The sequence below is a fragment of the Notechis scutatus genome, chromosome 2 (genome assembly GCF_049901735.1).
Source record: "Notechis scutatus isolate UNSWTSFEM ecotype Mainland chromosome 2, rNotScu1.2, whole genome shotgun sequence".
NCBI classification, from domain to species: Eukaryota; Metazoa; Chordata; class Lepidosauria; order Squamata; family Elapidae; genus Notechis; species Notechis scutatus.
In genome coordinates, this window is record NC_142010.1 from 43694898 (window position 1) to 43714410 (window position 19513).

At 35.2% G+C, this 19513-nt stretch overlaps 1 protein-coding gene across 3 annotated transcripts in view; it reads left to right on the forward strand.

Moving 5' to 3' along the window:
- Positions 1–19513, forward strand: part of GRM7 (glutamate metabotropic receptor 7) — a 532166-nt gene that overhangs the window by 355240 nt on the left and 157413 nt on the right. The window lies entirely within an intron of this gene.

Sequence of the window (19513 nt, forward strand, 5' to 3'; positions counted from 1 at the left end):
AATTCTCATTCTGCTTTTCTAACATTTTACTCAACTTGCATGGGGATGTCTGTGTGACTGTTACAAAGAAACACATTTAGACTGAAAAGTGAGAAGAGAAAGTGAAAAATTAATTTAAAAAATGAAAATGAAACAAAAAAGAATATAACATGCAAGAACAGGAAGAATAATTAACTACAATACATTTGTTCCCTTTATCTTGTGATAATTGATATTTTTCAAAGGTTTTTCTTTTTGGCTCAAGAAAAGGGAGTACATTTTGAAACATTTATTTATACAATTGTCTTATGGACAGTGGACTCTTTATAGCTATAGGACTAAGAACTAATGGTTCATCTTCTTATCTTGTAACTGAAGCATCCTTTGTGCTTCTTATTGTAATTGTGGTAATGATTCTTCAAAACAGGTGTGCAACTTCTCTGGATTAAAGGCCATTTCTGATCTTTCAATGATATCCCATGGTGGATGAAACTAAAACCTCATACATTAAATGTTGTTTTAATTCACTGAGATTTCAGTTCATTAAAGGTGCATCTTTAATTGAGCTGGGCGGGTTGGGAGCTACCCAGAATTTGATAGAATATAGGCAACTGCATAGATATTCTAAATATAATGAATAAATAAAATCAATAAGCCTACTTTCCAAGCATATATCTGAATATTTTCAATCAAATCAAGAATTACCATTTCTGCCAAGCTTCAGATGGTCTCTGAGAGTTGTGATCTAAGAAACATACTGCCTTAGGTTGTCCTCTTTTTTTAGCAGAAAGTGTTTCAAGGGCACAGGTCTATACAATAAATGAATGCCAGGATAGGTAAGTTGAGAGCAAATTAAAATGAGAGCAAACCCCACTCCCCACCAGCACTGATGATGTTACCTAGTTTGGGTAATGAAATGTCTACATCAAAACAACTAAAGTTAAAGAGCACCAAGCACTCATCATTTCAACTCTGAGCTACAAATATTCTCCTGTATCAGCAATACACTTTTTGTTTTCCACAGTGAAAGTGGGGTAAAGTTGTTCAATGAATAGTTATGAATAACCTTTTCTTCTATGCATTTGTCTGATCTTCTGTTAGTAAGTATCTTGGCTGGTGACTATATGACTTGTTTTTTTACAGCAAGCAATATCACAACTGAACCTTTCTTAGTTCAGAATACTCCATACCTGGTGGATATCAGGTTGGAAAATCTTATTAATTATTTAATAATATTTAGATTTCTTTTGCTGGCCACATAGCTTTCTTCCCAACAGGACCAATACTTTCTTCCCAACAGGACCATTAGTCTAATTTATAGAACTGGGATCTGCCATGTCAAGTATTAATCTTATATGGCAACCTAATTAATGGCAACATAATTAATGCAATTATTTTAGCCTGTTGAGATCAGCCAGTTTATATTAGGTTGTAACTTTTGCTTCCTTAAAAATTGTTTAGGATCAGGCAAAATGAAAGGGAGAGTAAAAATGACAGTCAAAGAATGAGATGGAAAGGGAAAGATCAGATTCATCTTCATTGCATAAAGGGAGTGAGGGCTTTAAGACTTTAAAATATACTAAAAATGCCAGGTGGGTACTTAAAGTGTATGAGTACTCAATTACTATAATGTTTAATTCAGCAGCACTTCCTGGAGGTAAAAAAAATGCAGTCTAAATATGCAGATTTTTTCTGCAAGATTATTCTGCCAAGGGCATGATCATTTCAATGTAGAAAACAAACAAAAAAATAATTGTTCAGAAATCTGGAAGACTTCAGGATTATAAAATCTGGCAGGATATCTAAAAGGATGGTAATCCTATAAAGTTAAGGTAATTGCTCTATTTGTATAAAATAACCAGTGGGATAGCTTTGTGATTATTCAAACTGCAAAAGCAGAATAAAAGTAGTTGCATGAAAATAAGAAAAGCAAAAATGAAAATGAAAATAAAGCTAGTTTCTTTTTAAATGTCTTCATGATTGCTAAATAATAATATAGCCTACATATCTAGCTGACAGTGAGACCAACAATATTTATATTATTATTTAGTAAACAATTACTACTACTTTTTTTAAAATGTCCTAAATATATGCAATACAAATATTCTTGGGGTTATGCCCACTTATTTGGCAATTGTTCAAAGTTACAATGTGCTAAACAGTGGTCATGTGATAAGGATCCCCGTTTATGTAATGGATGAAGTAAATACCCCTCTCCCTTTTTCTCTGCATAGAGTAGGACTACTTCTATCACTAAATCTGATGCATTTGTTTGCATAATGCTAGTGAATTGAGAGAGATGATGAATCTCTTTGTGAGGTTGATATCTAGACATTCTTTGAAGATTACTAATTCCCATGTAGACATGGGATAACTATCTCTTTCTCCCAAACACATCTGCAAAGTCTGAATACTTTTCTGGCAGTGCTGATCTTCCCTTGTTCTGCAATGGAGTTGGGATGGGGGAGACTCAGCTTTCACTGCTAATAAGTGATACTGTTGGAATGTAGGTGAGGAAAATGAAAGTGTTCCTTGTTTCCATCTTGTAAGTGAGTAAGCTGAAGTTACTCTGTTCCCCGGATTATGGGTACTTGTAAGAAGGCAGTTACATAAAGTGATAAGCATTCTGTGTTATCTTTGAGGAACTATGGGTAAGAATCATCCTGCTTTTTGCAGCTGCCTGTCAATACTTTCTAATCAGTTTCTGTACTGTTTCTGAATCTATGACATTGGCAATTGCTTCAGGAAGAGCAGAAAACTCCACCTTCTGCCTGGAATCTGGTGACAATAATAGGGGTAATTGAATACACTTGACTGTGCTCAGTTGACTAAAATGGTAGATTTCCCCCCTCCACAGAGTTGCTAGAAGGAGGCTGGTGAAATTTCCCTAAGATGTTGTCTGGGACTGAACTGGACATTGGTTAGTTCCATGCTCCACTGATTTGCAACTTTTATACCTTATTAATTGTGACCATCATTTATGTTTTTACTAGGCATGATCTGGCTACATTGGGAGATAGCAATAGCACTTAGCACTTAGATTTATATACTACTTCGCAATGCTTTGCAGCCCTCTCTAAGCAATTTACAGAGTCAGCATATTGCCCCAACAATCTGGGTCTTCATTTTACTGACCTCAGAAAGATGCAAGGTTGAATCAACCTTGAGCCCATGAGATTTGAATTGCCAAAGTGCTGGCAATTTGCAATCAGCTGAAGTAGTCTGCAATGCTGCATTCTAACCACTGTGCCACCACACCTCACGTGGGGAGTCACAGTAAAAGCATAGTCCTTAATCTCTTCTTTTGCTTCTCTCTGGGTGCCAATGATCTCCTGGCTACCTTGTTTTGCATGGGTTCTCTAATGTTGTATTCCAAAGAGGTCATTGGGAGACATGACAGGCTGTAAGTTCCTTTCCCCCTTTCCCACTTCTTTCTTGCTTCAATCTTTCCAGTCAGGTATTGATATTACACAATATTGATTACACAACATTGATAGAGCGGTTTTAGGGTATTTGGGATGCCAAATTGTCTCTCAAGTCATTGGCCAGCCATTCTGTAAACTGGTCAGTTAGGCTAAATCATTCCACCCTACACCTCCAACAAACAACTTAAAATGTTGTTATTCTTCCTTGTCCCTGGTTGAGCTTCCGAATCTGTCAACTAGCTCTATATAGGATTCCCAAAATACTTTAAGTTTACTCATGAAACCTTGGTAGTTATCTAACACTGAATAATTATCCTCAATGAATAGTATTGCCCACTTAGCAGCTACTTCCTTCCAGAGGCTCAGTATAAAAGTCATTTTGGTACGATCAGTGACAAATCCCCCCAGTCTTCCAGCCATAAACATTTCATACCAAATGACAAATGGAATTGATCCTGACTCCCTTTAAACTTCTCTAGAAAGTTTACATGGGAAGATGTGCATTAATTGAGCTGCTATCTATTCTGAGGCCATAGGGTAAGACAGCACTTAGACTTATATACCACTTTATAGTGCTTTACAGCCCTCTCTAAGTGGTTTTATAGATTCAGTATATTGCTCACAACAATCTGGGTCCTCATGTTACCCCCTTTGGAAAGATGGAAGGCTGAGTCAACCTTGAGCCTGGTGGGATTTGAACTGCCAAATTGCAGGCAGCCGGTAGTTAGCAGAAGTGGCCTGCAGTACAGCACTCTAACCACTGTGCCACCGAGGGTCTGCTCCAATTGCTGTGTTAGTTGTATCATGGCATTCTGTATGTTGGTCATCTACTTGCTCTTGGTGCTGTAGCAGTACAGCTGCCAGATGCTCAGTGGTTAGTAGGATTCCTTGAGGATGGAAAGACTGTTCTTGAAATTCTTTTTTTTTTTTTTAAAAAAAAAAAGAAGGGAGTAGGAGGCAAGATTGATGTCAGCACTTGCAGACAAACCAGATGGGAAACAAGATTAGATTAGGTAGATCTACATTATTATGAAACTACATTAACAGAATCTTGAAAGCCTGAAAATACAAAACTTCCTGCTGGAAGGTTCTTTCCATTTTTTCTGTACTGACTGTGAAGCCACTGGAGGCTTTTGCCTCTTTTGTCTGATTATTTCCTAGGCAGCATCTTTTCCCCATTTTCCCCAAGGCCACTCCCACATCCCATTCAATTTGATTTTGGAGAATTCATACATATTTAAAGTTGACATTTTGAGGCAAGTAGTGAAAAGAAGAAATAAAAAGTATTTTTGCATGGCATGGAACTCTTCGAAAAACTCTTCAAAAGATGGGCAGAGTCAGGACAACAATTAAAATAAATTATTAAATTAAATTAATTATGGATAATGCTATAATTACTCCACATGTGTTTAATCATTTTCCTTTATGCCACATTAAAAATTAATCCAGTGGAAAATAGGAGACAGTCACAGGGTACAAACAGAGCTTTGGAATGGTACTTGCATTTTGAAAGCTTTAGAATATGAACTTTGCTTTTAAAAGATAGATTACAAGAATACTGGTAAATTTTTGAACTATGACAAAAAAAAAGAAAACTATCCTGGATTAATCCTGATATATTTCAGGACATTTATTTGTCGTCATCAATCATTAATTTGCTATTTCATGGCACAGACATAGGATCCTTTCATATGATAAAATGATAAAAGATTGAAAAATTCCAATTTACATTAGAACCTCTGGTCACGAATGCTTCTGACCACCACCAAATTGGGGTCCAACCAAAAAATTCATGATTTTTTTTTGTTTATTGACCCATTTCCCCTTCTGCACCATTTTTTGTGTAAGTAGCAAATTTCCAAAATTAGGTTTGGGTCACAACCAAATCGGATTGCGACCAAACTTATGGAACGAATTATGGTCATGACCAGAGGTTCTACTGTACCTATCATTAATCACTCTGATTAGTCCTGTTGCTCCTTGTGTCTCAAGCAGTAAACCAAGCAACTTTCCTATCAGGTATTTATCATGAAGCAGAAACTTTGGAGTGTTTCTTTCACAAGAAGCCAAAGTGTAAAGACAAGAATAATACAGGATTTCTAACACTTGAATATCCTAGTGTATATTATTCTGTGTGAATTTGACAAGCCACTGAAATAATTGTACTAGTGAGCTTGAAATCAGCTATAACAATTAACCACCAGCCACATTGGACTGATGGATAAAAACACAAGTGACCTTTCAAAATCCTCCAACCATTTCTCACTAGCCTTAAGAGTAATAGGAGGATCATGACTAGGAAACATAACAGAATACATTTTTGGGAGTTTATCTTTGGGTTTCAAAAACATTAAATATGTCTAAGAATATTACCTTCCATTCAGATAATGGTCACAAAATTTCAATTTTCATGGAATTCTATTTTAATGAAATTTTCATGGAGTTGTTTTTTGACAAATTGAATAAGAGAGTACAGTATTGTTTGTTTGTTATTTTAATCGGGACAACTCAAAACTCTGTACCAGGTATAAATGGTCTTATATGTTTCATCTTCCTTATGTCAGCTTTGAAATTCAGCTGCCACGTATTTCTTTTTTAGAGGAGTTAGAGGAGTTGAAAAGTTCAAAGTTATTCTATGTGTCGTATTAAGAATTTGCATTTGCAGTTAATTGGTTCTTGTGATTTATGAAGTTTAGAAGTGGGAGGAGAGAAGGGAGGAGAGAATGTGGATTTTGTGTAACGCGTGAAAAAGCTTTCACCTGGGAAATTGCTTTTGAACGTGCCAGATCTGTTCCTAATGAATCAATTGGAGAGATAACTTCTCAGAGTGATTGATATCATGGATTTTGTCTGGATGCTTGACACCTTAAGGTTTTCCTTTATTTTGACCCTTTGGTAGATGTTGAAATCCTTCTGATTGTAAACTGCAATTTAAATTATTGTTTTATCAGAAAATGTGATTCATGCCCACATTTAATCACAAACTTTATCCTGCAAGTTAAAATCACAAATTAAAAGGAAATAAAGAAGACCAATGAAGAAACATGAAAAATATTACTGAATGCTTATATTCTGCTTGGTTCAGGCTTAAACCATCTTCTTATTGTTACTCTTTTTTTTTTTACAAAACCAAACTCTGTTCCAGATAGAAAAGAACTTTTTAAATTTCCACCTTGCTAAGTTACAGCAATAGTACTTGGACTTATATACTGCTTCACAGTGCTTTACAGCCCTCTCTAAGTGGTTTACAAAGTCAGCATATTGCCCCCAACAATTTGGGTCCTCATTTTATCAGCCTCAGAAGGATGGAAGGCTGAGTCAACCTTAAGCCTGGTGGTATTTGAACTGCCAAACTTCAGGCAGTTGGCAGTCAGCAAAAGCAGACTGCAGTACTGCATTCTAACCACTGCGCCAACATATAGGAAATAAATGGATCCAAATTAATCCAGAGTTCTTTTTCAGGCATAAATTCCCAGGCTTCAATGATGATGTATGTCAAACTGCCTTGAGAATTCTATAATGCTGGGAATGATGGCAGTTAAGAGAAGAAAAGGACAAACAGCAGAAAGACAGATGAACTTAGTTTGATTTATAATGGCAGACAGATCATCCTACAAAAAAGATATATGTGGTTGTTAATGGTTGATACCAATTTGGTGACATATAATGTAAATGTGTACATCCAACCAGTTGTATTTCTCCCTAAACATTGATTAAACAAATCAAAGCCTTGTTTTATGTAAGCCTTTGGGAAGAATGCTAAACACCATTTTACACAGTGGTTAAAAAAAAAGACCCTTGGCAAAACATTGGATTAAAAAGCAAAAGAACACATGGTTGCACTGATTTTAAAATGAATCATAAATATTCTGCAAGAAAGGAAAGACAGGCCATAGGCTGAACTGGAATTTTTAAAATCCATTCACTCCTAGTATGACTGTATTGCATTTTACCAGATTAAAGCATCAACTCCAAAGGTATTCTGCTTTTGGCAAGATCATTTGAGAAGCTACATACCTAAGATGCCTAAAATGTATTTACTTAGACCATTCATTTTTCCCTTAGACCACTCCTTCCTCTGATGGTGATTGTCCATATTATTTAAGGTGAATATTTCTAGCTTTATGAGCTTCTATCTTTTCCTCTATTGAAAAGGATATCAGTAAAAATTTAATGGAGTACCTGTTTTTCTGTATACTGTGTGTTACAGTTATAGCTTCGCCCATATTATCCTGACATCCACTTTGATGTACATCTCTATGAGATTTTCCAACAACAGCAGCAACAACAACAATAACAATCTTATTGCTTTGGAGCTCAAAATGAAGCTGTACTAGTGTATATTCATAGGTCAAATAAGTAAATCACCCTATAAAGTCTATTCAAATGAATTTAAATACAGCTTCAGGAGACTATTGAATTTATTTCTAGATAAACAGAAAATAAACATGTTATATGCAACTTGGCATTATTGGCAAACAATCTATACATATATAATTATGACAAGTAAACTCTCTAGATAAAAATAATATCTAAAGGATATAGATATTATTATGGATTTAGTTTTATTAGTCTGAATGTTTATTTAGGTTTTAGGCAGTTTTAAATTAATGCCATAAAATCTCAGGAATTTTACAGTAAGAATTTATAAGCTACATTACATTGCTAGATCTTGTTTATATGCTTCACAAGAGTAAAGTCTAGGTCCTACAACTATGTATCACCATTCTTCCAGTATTATAAATATATGCAAATAGGTATCTCAGCTGAAGTAATGAAACAGATATTCTTATTGTTAAGCTCATATAAATTAGCACGGAATTTGAAAGAAACTCTAAAATTCTCTGACATTGAAATTTTGCACAGTTTTTGATGTTCTGTGCAAACAAGAAGAGTGCTACAAAAATACAGTATTCTTCAGCCTTTTATTACCATACAAGTAGAGCAGGCAGATATAAATTGAAACAATGATAAATTAATCCACTGCCTCTCCTCTGTGTACAAATGAGCCAATAAAGAGTTATTTTTGTAAAGTCCATTGGTTGTTTCTACTTTAATATGGACAAATATTTTTGATGCTCTGAATGAATCTATTTATTTTACAATGCCAGCAGATAAACTATGTTCAATGAACTGTACCCCCTTTGATTGGCATGGATACAAAGGAAGTCCCAAGAGGGATAGCTGTTTCTTCTTACTACTCTCTATCTTAAATGTTGTCTGGCTTGTATATAGTAGGACAAAAGGAAGTGAGGTCAGGATGACATCATCCTAAGTGTCAACGTATGAAATGAAAGATGATTCCTAAAGCTTTTCCAATTATCTGAAATGTGCAATTGACTTGGAGGTACAACTCGGCCAGAAGGACAGACAATGAGCTCATGTTTGGGCAGAAATTGTCAAAGGTAGCTATTTGGCAGGAGGATAAGCAATGCATATCGACCCATCTTCTATCCTCCAGCCTGGAATGGAAAGAAATTTGTCAGGGAAACAAAATACTCTTAATGTACCATTATACAAATAACCCATTTTTGATCTTCTTTTGACATCAGTTCATTTTTAGTATTTGGTACTATATAACAGTACCAAACAGTACTATTAACAGTACCAAACAGTACTATTAACTAACTAGGTAACATGTCTTATGAATTATATAAACCACCTGTACTTCATTGTAAACTGAATAGATCCTTGTACCTGACAAAAAACATAATGCTTTAGAGTCAATATTGTAGCTTTTTATTTTTTTTAAACATTGAAATCAATCTTAACACTTCAAATGAGTTTGTTATGTTGATATAGGAGTGGGAACAGATGTGTATGCAAGCAAGGGCCTATTTGTTTATTTGTCTTTGTTGGTTCTAAAGAAAACAGCCAGAGGAACACCTCATAGCACTGCCTTCTCTCAATTGATGTAGAACAGGGCTGCCAAACTCATGGCCCCTGGGCCGATTGTGTCATGCATAGGCCATGCCTATGCCCGGTTTAGCAAAGGGGAAAAAAGTCATGATAGATTATGTGACACCACCATGACACTGCACATTTGACACCCCTGGTGTAGAATAATTGGTGTAGGCCATTGACACTCATCTTAGCCAGGTCCATTGATTCCTGTTGTCATCCCTAGAAGATTTACTATAACAATATGCTTCTTGTGGCAATTTTCTCCTAAGCTTCTCAACACCTCCTTGTAATACTTCCCTTTGATGTAGTTTGTTAACAGGAGTTGTAAATAAAGATCAGGAGGAATTTTTTTTATGAATAAAGTTTTTTTTTTACTTGCAATTAACAATCCCTGAAGACAGAGCTCTCTTGCTTTAAGGACTGATTACTGAGAAAATAGAATATAGAACAATTTGCATGCATTGCAGTTTCCACATCATTTCAAGCTGACAGATATTTTATTCCATGTCTCTAAACTGTCCTCCCTCATTGCCTCTTTTTTTGTGTCACTCCAAAAAAAAAAGGCCTTGTCCATTCCTGTCACCAAAGATTCAATCACCTACTACTTCCCAGCAATATTCTTTCATCTATGAACTTTTTTCCTCCAAAGCAGCTCCACCACACTTAAAAGGAAACTTATTGCATTCTTTTACATCTAAATACCTACATACAGATGGAATATAGAAGTGTGCAGATATGTTCTAAGTGCTCTGTGAGCCAAATACACTACTACTTTTGTTGGTTAAGTGAAAATGACCAGTGTTTTTAACTGTACAGTATTTATTCAACTTATGTGTCTTTATTTATTTGTCTATTTTAGTGTCTTTGACTCAGTGTCTGGCAAGGGACTGGACAAGTCCCTGCAGGTTTTTGGCAAGTTTTAGAACTTTAGAACTTTAGATTGTCCTCTTCCTAGGGCTGAGAGAGAATAATTGGCTCAAAGGCATTCAGTTGGCTTTGGGCCTAAGATGGGACTAGAACTTAGCCGTCTTCCAGTTTCTGGCTCACCTTAATTGACTAAACCAAACTAGCTATCCTTATTTATCTTATACATATATTATGCTAAATAACTTTTTCCTTCATAGTTTCCCCCCCATTTTACCAATAAATGAGAATTCTTAATTTATCCAACATTGCTTGATCTGTAGGGAAATATTTGTATTAAAATGTAAAGTAAATTCTGAATTTTTGAAAGGCTTCACAATTGACTGACTCATTGAAATTTTTTGGTGTGCTACTCCAGTCCCAAAAGGACTCTGAATAACTTCCATATCCTCATACATAGAGAGTTCAAAATAATTCTTTAAAAGCTGCAACATAATGAATTATAGTTACAATTATAACCTCACAATATGCTGTCTTTACCTCTAGCAAACCACGGGGATGCTTGAGATAAATCTCTATTATGGTTTTAAAAATATGGATTTGACTATTCTAAGAGGTTCATTTCTATGTGCCTCAGGATTCTGACATTGCTATTTATTTTTAGAGATCTTTTTCATTAATCTTAGTCTTTGCTTATTGACATTTATCTTAAAGTGTTGACTTTTATTATCTATTGAGGGAATGGAGTTAAATCAGTTTCTGCATGCATGCTACTTTGAATGGTTTCCTTTGAAAGTGGATTGCTGAGGTACCCAAATATGCTTTTTCAGAAGGCAACTGGACTTCCTTTTCCTTTTTGTTTTTATTTTATTTTTCCTTTTTTTCTTTGAAGATGTTTTGCTTTCTCATCCAAAAAGCTTCATCAACTCTGACTGGATGTGGAGAATGGAAGGATTTATATTCCTTGCAGACAGTTGATTATTCCCCACCATCCAGTCAAGGAATATACATCCTTCCATTCCCCACTATCCAGTCTGAGCTGAAGAAGCTTCTTGGATGAGAAGCAAAACATCTTCAATGAAAAAACAAACAAACAAGAAAGTTCATTTGCATCCTGAAAAAGCACCTTTGGTTCAACCATGACCTGGGTGACTGAGAATCTCCATAGACTTTTAGCTATTGCTGAGAGATGTTTTTCCCCCAAATAAGTAAATACATTAATCCTACCTCTAAGTCAGAAACCATTTTTCTTCCTTTGGGTCAAGGAGAAAGATCTTACTATGACCAATATATAGATAGCTAAAGGAAGGAAATTATTTTTAAAATATTCCTATAAACTTTCTCCTTTGTGCTAACCTCTGAGCTGAGATCTAAATTCTCACATTATTCAAAATGACATTTTTAAGGACAAATATGTGAATGCACATTTTCCCATTCATTTACACCTTTTCAAATCAGTTATTTTAATTTATGGCTAATATTGAAACAATGTACCTTGGGATCATCATCTGAATTTTCTTTTTTCCCCTTCATTACTTTCTCTAGGCTACTTTGCACAAATTTTATTGCTATCATTCTGAGTAAGGAGCAAACTGAGAAACTAACTTCTTCATTCAAAATGGGCCAGTTGCTGCAGTATTAGTAGTAGTAGCCTTAGACTTATATACCGCTTCACAGCCTTCTCTAAGTGGTTTACAGAGTCAGCATATTGGCCCCAACAATCTAGGTCTTCATTTTACTGACCTTGGAAGGATGGAAGGCTGAGTAAACCTTGAGCAGGTGGGACTTGAACTGCTGAACTGTTGGCAATCAGCAGAAGTAGCCTGCAGAACTGCACTCTAACCACTGTGCCACCATAGCAGACACATAACGTTAAGCCTCTGTATTCCTCTTTCAACTGTTTTAGACAGCTATGGAACTAATAGAAGTCTGATGTATATGATTGAAGAATTATAGGCAAGTAAGGCTATAATTCTCCTCTCTTTTACAAATTCTGTGATGCAGAGGCTGAATGAGTTATTAATCTATCCAGGAAATCATCAGATAATATGACTTGGAAGGAATCTTCTTAATTATGTAGTCCTGTTCAATTTATCCTCAGCAGGGTGAAGCCAAGTCCTGTTCTAGACAGCCTTCCTCTATTTAGCAATTCTTACTATCACAAATTCTTCCACAAATTCAGTCTCAATCTCTTTACTTTACTTTCATTGCATTGGTCCTTGTCCTTATCTCATTCTTCTCTTCTTTCACAGGGCAGATTTTACAGAATGCTATCATATCTTCCCTTCATTTTTCTTTAAAAAAAACCTGCAAGCTAAATACAACAACGTTTATGTTTATTAGACTTATTAAAATATGTCCAAAAAGAAACAGCAATGACAAAACTCTGAAGCAAATAGAAATGAACATTTTAGACTACACGGATCCATATTCTTAGGACCATAGTAGGGATTTGTCTTATGCAACCGCGTGGTTTGTCTCATTTGACAAATATGCTGATGTCCCCTTAAACATAACACGAGTTGTGCTTTCATGCTTGAGGGCAAATTTTACCTCATTATGTACACTGTGAGTGATAACTTTAAAGGCAGCACTTGTGGTCAAGTCATGACTGAACTTTTCTACTGATCTTAAAGAAAATATTTCAGATGAAGACTTCTGAGTTTATTTGCACTCTAAGCTTGCCCATCAGAATATTTCTTACCCACATGAAAACTCACAAGTAAATATATGTCCTCTTTTAGTATGTCTCTAGCAATGAAATACTTATGTGAGGTGCTTGTGCATTTTTTTATTTAAAATGCTTATTTGTTTCTTATTTTACTCATCAATCTGCTACTATTTCTATCAAAAAATGCTTCATGGGAGCTGATTCCTCATGATACCTTCTCTTGACATTTAATTTAGTGTGAGAGATTGGGAGGATTCAGAAAGAATGGGCCTTTGCACACATGCATCATGAGTTCTATATGCTTGATTAAACCAATTAAATAATGAGTATGCAGGCATCTCAGCCATGGTGCTGCAGTAGTTAGAATGTAGTATTGTAGGATGACTCACTGCTCACTTCAGGAGTTTGATTATGAATGACTCAAACCTTCCATCCTTCCGAGGTCCGTAAAACAAGAACTCAGATTGTAGAGGGCAATATGCTGACTCTTTAAACTACTTAGAGAGAGCTATAAAGCACTATGAAGTGATGTATAAGTCTAAGTGCTATTGCTATCTGATCTCCTTTGTAGCAGTAAAACATCTAAATATATTGTCATTTCTCAAGTATATAAAGTAAGCATTGGCTAATGTAATCTATGGACATATTCTGTTGTACTATTAAGCTGATCCTGTCTCATATTCATGCCATTAATAAATGAAGTTAATAATAATAATAATAATAATAATAATAATAATAATAATAATAATAATAATAATAATAATAATAATAATAATAATAAATTCTGCCAAATTTTAAACCAAACTCTTTAGAAAACAATTGACCCACACACCCTAATTTGCAGATAGCTCCAAATTCCTATAAATTTTCTCCAGTATGCAAACATTTAAATCCTCACATTATTCAAAATAAATACATTTTCTTTAAGGACAAACATGCTGATGCACATTTTCCAATCTATCTATACCATGGGTGTCAAACTTGCGGCGTCACATTGCTGTCATGTGACATTTTGTGATGTTTTTCCCATTTGTGGAGCTGGGGTGGACATCGCCTACATGTAATGCAGCCAGCTCATGGGGCTGCCAGGTTGACATTCTTAATCTACACCGAGATCCAGTTTGGTCTAGTGGTTAAGACATCAGGATAGAATGCAGGAGACTGAGTTCAAGTCCTGCCTTAGCTGTGAATGCCAGCTGGGTGATTCATTCTCTCTCAGCTAAACTCATCTCACAGGGTTGCTGTTGCAGGGGAAAATAGGAGGAGGAAGCTGTGTTAGATATATTCATTGCTTTGAATTATTTATAAAAACAATCAATATTAATAAATAAATAATAAATACATAAATAAACTTTTTTACAGTCTTTGTATCAGGTAGTGTAAAGCTTATTATAAAGACAAATTCTAACTCAATTTGACCAAGAGCTTCAGTAGTATTTCCCTTAATTTTGGAAAGTACTACCAAAGCTCTTGGACAAATTGAGTTAAATTTGTCTTTATAATTTGACATCTATAACTGTGGTTTGGATCCATGCAGACTTTTCTTATTGTTGGACCTCAAACAATTGATCTATCTTCTTGCAAACATGCTTCCAACTGTTAGCAACCAGGTTGTTTCTGATGCTCTGTTGTTATTCAAACTTAAAAATAAACACAGGAGTTCTTAGTTGTACCTATAGCTTTATCTAGTTTTAACATTCTTATATCATTTTTTAAAATTGTTTCATTTTGCACTCTTAATATGCTACTGCAATTTTATTGTATATTATGTATGTTTTGACCTGTGGCTACAATAATAAACTTACTTACATTTTTCTTATTGTCTAGCGTGAACCCACGTATGTTTTTTACTTTGCTATAGTGATATATTTTTTAAGAAATAGAATGTGATATATGCTGGTTTCATAACAGGCACTATCTTCCTGATTGCAGAAAGAGCTTCTTGATGAGCAATTAGCCTTTGTAGTCTCCAAGATATCACAAATTTATCATGGATACTCCAGGTTGCATTAGAAGTTGGAATGTACAAAAATATCCTTTTAATGTAGATAGAAAGCAAAATTATTAGGAGGGAAAATATAATTTCCATGACTTACAAAGAAAATCATGTAAATGAAGGTCAAATAAAAAGATCAGAACATATTTTTTCTTGATAGGAAAAGCATTACTGGAAGAAGAAAAGTTGGCAATTTCAATCATCTAATTCCCCGAGGAACTTGAAACTAACCTCAAAATAATATTTTGTCCTTTGCAGGTTTATATTCAGACTTGCTTTGAGCAATGTTAATGATTTGATTAATGTAAGGCAGAATGCTGATAGCCTTTGTGATTAAATTTAGAAATCTGTTGACAAAATATATGACAATTCTGCATGAGACATCCAAACTTACCCACACAGGCCTTCATTAAAAAAAGATTCCTAAGAATATTCCTGAACTCAATCAGCATTTTAATGGCAAAGAAATGGATGGATTGTTGATGTAACAGAATTGGACTGTTAAGACTGGATAGACTTGATAAGATCCCTTTTTAGATAGATATTTGGAACTTCAGTTTGATTTTGATACTTGATACATTGAACCAAACCCAAGAAAAAACTGAAAAGACATATAGAAATAAATATTAAATGGTGCAGAGATTTAGCTTGGTAGCAAAACATATGTCATATGTTCAGTAAGAAAGTAATAGCATGCATCTGCTGGAAGAAAAACTTAAGGGAGTCTCATTTACAAAATATTATGTATTGAAAGGACTTTGACAAACTAGATAGTATTAAGAGAAAATGGGTTATGCATCCACCAGGCAACTGTAAATTTAGTTCAGTTATATTTAAAGTACTGAAGGAACTTGCTGATGGCCTAATCTTGCTCTATGCAAGATAATTTGGATTCACCACAATAAGTGTAGAAAGAGGTTCATACTAAAGAGATTGATTCAGTCAACATGATTTACCTCTGATGACAAGACAAACATAAATCTCTAGTTTTATTAAACATGTTAAGTATATTAATTAATATGTAATTATTACATAATAATAATTATTATTATATATTAATAACTAATAATAATTAATTAATATTGATAATAATAATTATATTATTAATATTATATATTAATAATATGTGAGAGGGATCTTGGAGTCCTAGTGGCAATCACTTAAATATGAGCCAACAGTATGTGGCAACAGCCCCAAAAAGCCAATGCAATTCTAGGCTGCATTAATGAGAGGGTTAAAATCAAGATCATGTAAAGTTCTAGTACTGCTTTACGAAACAACACCTGCAATACTGTATCTAGTTCTGGTTATCACAGTGTAAAAAAAGATGTTGAAGCTCTGGAAAAAGTGCAGAGAACAGCAAAAAAGTAATTAGGAGACTGAAGTCTAAAACATATGAAGGACGGTTTCAGGAATTGGGTATATCTAATCTAATGAAAGGACTGGGGTGACATATTGATTGATTGATTGATTGATTGATTTGATTTGATTTGATTTGATTTGATTTGTCAATCGCTTACAAGATGATAGGTATAAGTATAAACATAGTTATGAATACATGAAATGGATACATATAAGAAAAATAATGGAACTGTTCCAATATTTGAGGGGCTTCTACAAAGATGAGGGGGTAACTAAACTAATCTCCAAAGCACCCAAACATGAGACAAGAAACAATGATTGGGAACTAACCAAGGAGACAACCAACCTACAACTAAGGAGACATTTTCTAGAGGTGAGAGCAAGTAACCAATGGAATAGCCTGCCTTCAGAGGTTGTCTATGCTCCATCTCTGGAGGATTTCAAAAAGAGACTGGACAACCATTTGTCTGAAATGTTATTGGACCTCCAAGGTCCCTTCCAACTCTAATATTCTATGTCTATGTCTAATTTGCCATGTTCTGGAGAAGACAAAGAGGAGTACTCCCCATCATCATTTGGAAAGAACAAGCAAAATAGGAGAGTCATTAGCCTCTAAATTTAACCTAATTTAAATATGAACTATTTCAATGTTGATCCAAAGATTCAAAGGAATAAAGAAATATAGATACAATATCTGCAAAAGGGCTATATTTTTTTAAAATGTATATAAGTAGTCCTCGACTTACAACCTTTCATTTAATGGCCAACATTAAGATGGTTCTGAAAAAGTCTAGTCCCCATAATTATGACAGTCACTGAACTTACAATGTCTCAGCATCCCTACGGTCATGTGATCAAAATTCAGGACTTGGCAACTGGCATGTATTTACAATGATTGCAGCATGCCAGGGTTGCATGATCACAATTTACAAGCTTCCCAGCTGGCTTCCAACAAGCAAAGTCAATGGTGAAAGCCAAATTCATTTAACAGCTACATTATTTGCTTAATAATCACAGCAAAAAAAGGTCCTAATCAGTTTTGATTCACTTAAGGACCAAATTTCTGGTCCCAATTGTGGTTGTAAGTTGTCAGATGATTTTTAAAGTATCTCATTCAATTGGGATTAGGGTTTTTGAAGCCACCTGGCTCTACTCAGAGCTTATATTCAAAATAAGATTCATTTACTATCATGAGAAAACTACAGTATTTAGCAAGTATTTTGATGTAGAAATTATCTTTAAAATTTCAAAAGTCCTTTTTCCCCCCCTGGTTTTCTTCCCCAGGTTCCAATTTTAGCATTTATGGAGAAGCTGCAACACGTTACATTTTTTTGCAGACACAGTGGCTGTCTTTCTATAATGCTTAAATCATGCATGGATTCTCCAGAGACACCCCAGTACAGTTCTTAAGTCATTTTGCAGCAATTCCACTTCAATCTAGTTTGAGTCAACATTTAAACTTCAGGGAATCCTGATGCATATCCATGATGTAGTTTTCTCTGACTCATTGAGTTTGAAAGCAAGTGATCTGGTGCCATAGCTAAAACTGCATGTCTGACCTGTTCATAGTTTGACTATGAGGAGAACAAGGGAATTCTAGGAAACATTAAAAATATGTATTTCCTTTTAGTTTTTATTTGAAACCAGTTGTTAAATATTTTCACAAGATTCTACAGTTTTTACCTTGAGCAGTTAGCGTCATTCCTATAAAATCCAGTTTGTATTTTTTGCAGATTAATAAAAACCTTGTTTCATATTCTAAAACTAATTTGCATGTGACTTGTGTACATGTCATGTTTCTGGTTGATATCTTGCTATAAAACTATATAAAAATAATATATTTCTTTGCAAAAACTCAGATGTGTCATAATTTATGATAAATGTAGTCATCAATACTGTAATACGTATACTGCAATATATTAGGATATATATCACTCAATGTAGAATTAGGGAGAGCAGATAAAATAGCTTTAAAATGGGAATCAGTTAAAAATATCCTTATCTCAGTGGTGTCAAACTCAATTTCATTGAGGGCCACATCAGGCTTGTGTTTGACCTCGGAGGGCCGGGGTGGGTGTGATCAGGGTGGGTGTTGTCACTTGAATCAGGGGTGCCTGTGGTGGCCCGAGCATTCTGCCAGAAAAAACAGGCTCATAAGCTCCATTTTTGGCTGGGACAGCCTCCTGCAGCCCTCTGCCAGTGAAAACAGAGCCGAGGGGGTCATGCACAGCCCTCATGAGTTTTGTTTTTGCTGGCATAGGCACTGTGGTCTGGTCCTTTGCTATTTCCAAGGTGGCCCTGTGAAACAGTTCAAAGCATCCCGCAGGCCAGATCTGGCCCCAGGCCTTGAGTTTGACACCCCTATCTTCTCTGATTAGACCATAAACATTTCGAGTATGAATGCTACTTGAAGGAGCAACTATACTTTAAGTTCTCCAGTGAAGCATAGCCACTAAAAATGTTGTTTTTATTAGATTTTTATTTTTAAATATACATCAATATCAATACATGAACAGTGTGGGCCCTGGGTATAATTCATTTTGATACAAATAATGATACAAATCATTATTTGATCAATAATGATAACCTAATAGTTGTTATATTAATCAAACTTATATAATCCTAGTATTAATATACATGGTTCTTTTTTAAAGTAGTTATTCAATATTCCATTTTAATGCCAATGATGTTATAAGCATACATGGCAATACCATCTTTTACCATCTAATCTTTTCCATCAAATTATTACTTATATCGTATTATAAATTTATATATATATATGGATCTTTGGTTATTTGGGTTTTCTCCCACGTAAAATTGGAAGTATCTTGGCGACGTTTTGATGAAGTCTCATTCGTCATCTTCAGGCTTGTGTCTTCGGCTTTGTGCTTCTCAGAGTAATGTGAGCTTGCAGCTGTTTCTTCCTTTTAACTGCTAGTGGGGGTGTGGCGTGATTTGGTGGAAGCTTGGCTGTGTTCTGATTGGGTGGAAGTGTGTTCTCATTGGTTGGAGGTTTGGCTGTGTTCTGATTGGTTGGGGGGTTGGCTGTGTTCTGATTGGCTGGGGGTGTTTTCTGTTCAGGTGGGGGCTTGGTTGTGCTCAGGTTAGTCTTAATTGCCGGGGGATTTGAGCTGGTGAGCTGTGATCCTGTTGTTTGGCTTCGTGTTCGTGGTCATGCCACATCTTCATGGTGGGCGTCCATTCGCTTTATGTATGGGTTGGAGGGGTTTGAAGTGGGTAGTGATGCAGCTGCAGTACAGCTTCTGGTCCGTGGCAGTGTCTCATCATCTGTGTGGGTGTGAGTCTGCTTTC